Source organism: Hibiscus syriacus, unplaced genomic scaffold, assembly GCF_006381635.1.
Source record: "Hibiscus syriacus cultivar Baekdansim isolate YM2019G1 unplaced genomic scaffold, ASM638163v2 tig00110569_pilon, whole genome shotgun sequence".
Taxonomy (NCBI): Eukaryota; Viridiplantae; Streptophyta; class Magnoliopsida; order Malvales; family Malvaceae; genus Hibiscus; species Hibiscus syriacus.
Genome location: NW_024062784.1, coordinates 1487361 through 1493621, shown reverse-complemented (window position 1 = coordinate 1493621; position 6261 = coordinate 1487361). Strand labels below are relative to the sequence as shown.

At 32.6% G+C, this 6261-nt stretch overlaps 1 pseudogene; it reads right to left on the bottom strand.

The window, feature by feature from the left end:
* Positions 1-1566: 1566 nt before the first annotated feature.
* On the bottom strand, positions 1567-3270 carry LOC120132534 (annotated as a pseudogene).
* Between the last annotated feature and the right edge of the window lie 2991 nt (positions 3271-6261).

Sequence of the window (6261 nt, the reverse complement as noted above, 5' to 3'; positions counted from 1 at the left end):
ATGTCTTTTGTGTCTCTATGTAAAAGTTCCATTATTGTTTTAATAAATAAATTATTTATTTCCAAAATTTACATGAGATATTATTATTCTTGAATTGAGTTAAGCCCGATCTTAACTAAAAAATCTATCCTCGATGCTCATTTTTTCTACCTACTAAATTGAAATTAAAATATTATTTTTATAGATTTAAGCTCCATGCAAGAGACTATTCGATTCCCTTGAGCTACACCTAGAGTTCTGGTGGGTGAGTCTCCTAAAGAGAGTTTTTTTTACATGCACAAAAACTCGAACATGATACCTTAATTAAGCGATATTAAGATGTTTACTACTTGAATTAACTCTGTTATTATTATTATTCGATAATAAAACCCCAATTAGTAGAATTAATAGATATTAATGAGTAAAGTCTATTCATTGGCATGCTTTTTTTTTTTTTGCTTTCTTGAAAATCCTGATGACTAACAACCATGAAAGCAGTCTTTTTGTTGACACAAAAAACGTGTAAACACTCTTCCTTTTTAAACCATTAATTAGAACCCTAGAAAGTTCAAACCCTATTTCACCTTTAACCTTTCTTGCAAGGAACTCTTATTGTCTAAAGCTTGCGTAGTAGCTGACGTCTTTCAAAAACCAAATAAAAACTGTTAAAACTAAATATGAGTGTAAAAAAACATATGTGATTAATACTTTTTCACCGAATATATTCTTGTTTCATATTATTAGTTTCAATTGTTTACTTTAACTCATAAAATAATTCTGAAATTATATAATTAAATCATATTCATTTTATTATATATTATTATTATTATTATCTGAAACATAAACCAAGTGGCAATTTTTTAAAAAAAAAATATTATTGAATAAACCAATATAAGAATAATAAAAAAATACCCAATACTTACATATAGAGACAAACACATGATTTTGTGTTAGAGTAACGAACTTAAATTTATAAAATTTCAGAGGGAAAATGCATAGAAAAATTTAAAAATTGACGATAATTTTAAATTTTTCCCTGCTTACATATAAGTATATATTTATCCACACGAGAAGGTATTTTGGGAAACCCAAGTGTCATTCATTTGTTAAGGTCGGTTGAGCCACAATTAATGGAGGGTTACGTGCTAAACGCAAACGCAGCTGATGATTATCAAGCTCACCATTTTCGACTTGTCGGGCCGGAATGTTTAAACTATTTCTAACCTCAAATTAAAGGGTATTGTAGAAGTTAATGTTTATAATTTAAATTTTATTTAATTTGATTTAAAAAATAATATAATTTATTTAATAAAAAATAAAAGAAAAGGAGAGTTTTAAAGATTTGTAGTGGCCATGGGTCCTCAGAATCATTTTAATGCAAACCTTGCGGCACGCTAAATTTTATACGTAAATTCAAGAATTATTTTTTCATGCCACGTGGTAAAATTAAATTTTACAAGGTAATGAAACTGAGTACATTCCGAATCCCATATGGATTGAGTGCAGTTTATTCTCTATCTACTATTACAGAAATAATTTGCTTTTGGACAGATTTATATAAAAGAAAAAAAAAATACAGGTATTTTCAACATGAACAATGTGTTCATACGGAAAAAAATGGCCAGACTTATCGTTCATCTTGCTCCCGATCATGGAACGACTGAAACGACAGCCGGAAAACCCATTTGCTGCGGAACTTCCTCCTCGAGTTCTTCAACTCCTGGTGGCTTCGGTCGTGACCGGTGATCGAACCGACGAAGGATTTCAAGCGTTGCATGGCGAGTTTTAGGGTATCTTCGGACATGTTGGCGAAGCAAACACGGAACCACCCTGGTTCGGTGCAATGACACGAAGAACCGGGGGAAATATTCAGCTTAACATCGTACACTATCCTCTTCCAAAGCTCCATTTCGGCTTCGAATGTGTCGGAGCTCAGAAGATGTCTCATGTCGACCCAACAGAACAGCCCTGCATTGCTTTCTAAGCAGTCGATGCCGGCCTTTTCGAGGCCGGCGACGAGCATGCTCCGTCGCTTTCGAAGCCTCTTGTGGTTTTTGGCAATGTATTCTTTCGTGAACTTCTTGTCGGATAAAATGGCGGAGAGGAGATACTGAGTTTGAGACGAAACTAGGCCGAAGCTGGACATTTTTGTGGCGGCAGCCACAACAATGGGATCGTTGGAGTAAATAGCTCCAACTCGAAAACCAGGCAGACCCAGATCCTTTGAAAGGCTATAAACAATGTGAACTCTTTCCCAGATTTCGGTTTTCTCGAGGTTTTGATCTTTTAAAACCTCCATGATACTAACGAAAGCCGGCGAGCTAAAAACGGTTCCGGAGTATATTTCGTCGCTGATCAAATGAATTTCTTTGTCCGTGATGAAGTTAACGAGAAGATCCAATTCCTCTCTCGTCATGGTTGTGCCCAATGGATTCGAGGGATTGGTGACCAACACACCTTTCACCCTCAGGTTCTTTCTCTGAGCTCGTTGATAAGCATCTTCCAGAGCCGATGCAGTGATTTTGAAGCGATTCGAACTGGTGCATTTGATCGGTACGATTTCAACCCCAGTTCTCCACCTGAGATCTCTATCGAATCTGTAAGAGAAATAAAAAAGATTAATGGATTGTTGTTTAACATTTTGAGCTATTCAAAAGATAAACAGTTGAACCGAACGTACCCCGGATAATACGGCGTCGGAAGGAGGAAAGCGTCGCCTTGTTCTGCGAGACAGAACATGAGAGTTTCATTGGCGGAGGTTGCACCGGCGGTGAGTACGATACGATTTGGATCAAATGTTACTTTGTTTCCTCTGATTTCAGCCATGAAATCAAGCAATGCCTTCTTGAATGCAGGGAAGCCATGATAATCTTGGAAAAGAGCAAGCTCTTTGAATATGGATTGTCCATCTCTCTTGAAACCAGCTACATCTGGGTTTTTATCCAACCAAGACTCGAGAAGATCAAAGGAGAGCTGTACCAAAAAGAAGAAAACAAAACATGCATATCGTTATTAAGCTATAAACAGGAAACTACAATAATCTTTTTAATTATGAAAAAAAAGAAAAGAATACACTCTGTATTTTTCTGGGTTTTTTTAATATAAAATTTACCTGATTCTCAGCAAGACCCATTTGAATAATCCCTCGAGGATTCTTGACTTCATCGTATGGGTTCTTCTCGTATTCCAGCCATCCTAGGAAGTAAGAAGAATCTTGTCCATGAGAATTGCACGTGACTTTTCTCGACAACAGCCCCATTATCAAATTCCTTTTGAGCCTCTCGATATATTACTTTGCCTGTAGCCAAAAGTGTGAAAGCAATGCTTAGATCAAAACCAGCCAGGAAAAACAACACTGAAACGATAGTTTGCTGCTGTTTTTGAGCGAGTGTTGAAAACGAGAAACTATGATTGTTGTTGGTAATGGCCAAGCCTATCGAACATTGAGTGGTATAAATAAGGCAGGGAAATATTAAAATTATTAAAAATGATTTTAATAGCCAACTTCAAGACATTGACTCCCTGGTCAAAGACAAAGCGGTTGATTTTTTTAAATGATGTTTGATTTAGGTTTTTGTTCGAAGTTTGTAACTGTCCTTACGGTAATGTTAAATTAAAACTTATAATATATTAATGCATCCGTTAATTTTACAGTTATATTATATGGAACCTTTTAATTGTAAAATCATTTTAAAATCATTTAATGAATTCAAATAAATATATGAGATTAAACAAAACTTTAATTTCAATAGTATATTTACAGTTACTCAATTATGTGTTGTACTTGAGAAGGGACTTTTCCCAAGTCAAGTCAGCCTTAATTCTCGATGATCTATCTAATAAATAATCACTTGAGCGTCAATTATATAATTATTATAAAGTTTCCTAAGTTGGGAGTCGAGACCATGGGGTATAGTGGATACACACATTCGATCCCAATAATCTCGTTGGAATAAAATGTTTATTAATAAAAAACATCGGGTAACATTGTCCACATTCATCTCGTGCCATCAATTAGATTGTAAGGACAACCTTAGGTGATATGTCTACATACATATCTTCACCTGTGGATCAGCTCAAACTCTATATGCTATTCATCCTCTACATATATACGAAAATAAAATAATAGAATCACTACATGTAGACGTTGAAACGTCTTATATTCATTGTCAGTTAAACTTATGAACATCTTATATTCGTTTGTTAAGACTTTCTCCACCGTGTAGGAGGCATTTGCATCTTCTATACTCCAATTTTAATAATCAAGTGGGGGTAAGCAAAGCATTTTCTTTTCCAATTTTGTTTAGGAATTTTCATTTTGTTATAGTGTTTTGCTCAATGAAAACAAAGAGGTAAAAATTGAGAGAACTAAAGTCCATACCCTATAGTTAGAGGTTCATTTGTGTACTTTACCCTAAATAAAAATTCAAGTATTACATGATTTTGTGCATATGTCATGATTTCTTAATTTTATATATATATATATATATATATATATATATATATATATATATATATATATATATATATATATAATTAAGAAATCATGACATATGCACAAAATCATGTAATACTTGAATTTTTATTTACAAACCCTACTAGGGTAATTGGATTTTACCTAAAGAGTTGTGAAGAAATAAAGAGAAATAAATAATGCCAGGTAGATCGTAATTTAAAAGTTGTCCAAATACATTAATTAAGCGGGAGCACGATTTCAACTATTCTTATTTACACGATTAAAATCTACTTTAAATTTCTATTACAGACAAAATGATTATCAATTAAAATAACTTATACGGATGATTAGGTGATAAGTAATGTCATTCCTCATTAAAAATTTGCACACATCTTAATTAATTAAATTTTACAATCAATAATTTTAGTCTAATCATGATGTAAGCAATCGATCACAATTTAAAAGAAAAAATAAAATAAATATATAGTTTTTTTTTGGTGAAAAACCTATTGACGGATAAAATAAATATATATATTTTTTCAAGTCGAGACCTTTTTAGACCCTAACATAGCTCCATCCCCAAAGATCAGTGATAATATATTAATATTTGAATAAGATTATAAAAAGAGAAAATAATTTCAGTGACCGAAAAATGCTTTATAATATACGATTTTAATTAATTTTTTTTGGATTTGTAAAAATAACCAACAAAACCGCAACGCGATTCTAAATTCGCAACACAGTTTCTAAATTCGTAACTCGAACATGGAAATTTTCGCAACGTGAACTTCCCAAATCGAATTTGTCAATTTCACAACTCAATTACCGATATAGGTAAACACGGTAGAAAAAATCCGGTCAAAAATCCAAATTCACCAATTTGAAAACTGAGTTGCGAATTTGGCAAATTCGTGCTGCGAAATGTAAAATCTCGCCTCTTAAAGAAAAAACCATTCCGGCAGTTCGTTTGTTTGGTTAAAGTTAAACGAACGAACGAACGAACGAACGAACATGAACATACCCTCGTTCGTGTTTATTCAATTCATTTACAGGCGTAGGTTTAGCTAAGTGATTCACATGTGGACTTAGAAACTGGGATGTCCCAGGTTGAAAACCACTCTAGTGCATTTTATGTCCTTTAATTTTTTTCCTTTAAGATGCGAGATTTTACATTTTGCAATACGAATTTGTCAAATTCGCAACTCAGTTTTCAAATCGTCGAATTCGAATCTTTTACCGGATTTTTTCTACCATTTTTACCTATTGTGAAATTAACGAATTCGATTTGCGAAATTTACGTTGCGAAAACGAAATTCGCGTTGCGAAAATTTTCATCTTCGAGTTGCGAATTTGGAAACTATGTTACGAAATAGGAGTTCGCATTGCGAGTTTGTTGGTTATTTTTGCAAATCCAAAAAAAATAATTAAAATCATATATTATAAGACATTTTCGGTTACTGAAGTTATTTTCTCTTATAAAAAATATACATATCACATAACTTTAGACCATCATAAATATATATTTTCCTTTTAATTTTATTTCTTTTACTAAAATTATTGTACAATAATTTTTTTAAATTAAACCAAACGAATAAAACAAAATTTAACCTTTAAAACTGGATTAATTGAGCTATATATATATATATATATATATATATATATATATATGATACTATCAGATAACGAAGTGTAATATAATTTAAAAAATTATTTGGGTGTCATTCTGGGCCTAGAGTTCATTTTTTATGTCAAGTTTGTAACCCTTTATATACGGGGTGTATCAAGGATTTGGGCATACGAGACCACAAATGGGCTACGAATTAATC